The 669-nt window shown below is 31.1% G+C and overlaps 1 protein-coding gene across 1 annotated transcript in view; it reads right to left on the reverse strand.

The window, feature by feature from the left end:
• LOC110457296 (agrin-like) overlaps positions 1-669 on the reverse strand; it is a 131,120-nt gene that overhangs the window by 129,861 nt on the left and 590 nt on the right. The window lies entirely within an intron of this gene.

Genomic DNA, 669 nt, shown 5'->3' on the forward strand with positions numbered 1-669 from the left:
TATATGGCCATATTAAAAGTGAGGATGTTACAATAACAAGACTGAGATTAGGTACAACAGAACTAAATGGAAACATCAGTATTATGAAAAAAGATATATCTCCAACTTGTCCCAATTGTAAAGAAAATGAAACAATAGATCATGTTTTTTGGCATTGTCACAAACATGAAGAAGGAAGGAAAGAATAAAGAAAAGTACTAAACGAAAATAAGATCAAAATCACGACAATCAATGAACTCCTTGCAATGTAAGAATCAGGAAGATCAATACATGAAATACTGATAAAAATTTTGAGCAAAATAGGATCTAGAATTGTGGACCCGAGACCATTGATCAAGGGGAAATAACTCTTATGAAAGTTTTCACTTTTTTTCTATAAACATGAATTATATCTCAAAAGATATTCTTATCAGTTCTTAGTAGGGCTTTTTCATGAAAATCAACGAATGGAGAAAAGTCTTCTAATATGCTTTGTCCATTTATATCTATTGGTACCAGATTCTCATAACCTAAAAATACCAAATCACTTATACAACCTAGACGTCCTAGAAATAAGGGAAATAACTCAAAAGTGACTTAGCGAAAATCGTTTTGCAGGTGGGAAAGTCACTTTTTAATTAAAATAAGGGAAGGAAGCAGGGTAAAAAGTTAAGTTGAAATAAAGGATAC

This window comes from Mizuhopecten yessoensis, unplaced genomic scaffold (genome assembly GCF_002113885.1).
Source record: "Mizuhopecten yessoensis strain PY_sf001 unplaced genomic scaffold, ASM211388v2 scaffold1127, whole genome shotgun sequence".
NCBI lineage: Eukaryota > Metazoa > Mollusca > Bivalvia > Pectinida > Pectinidae > Mizuhopecten > Mizuhopecten yessoensis.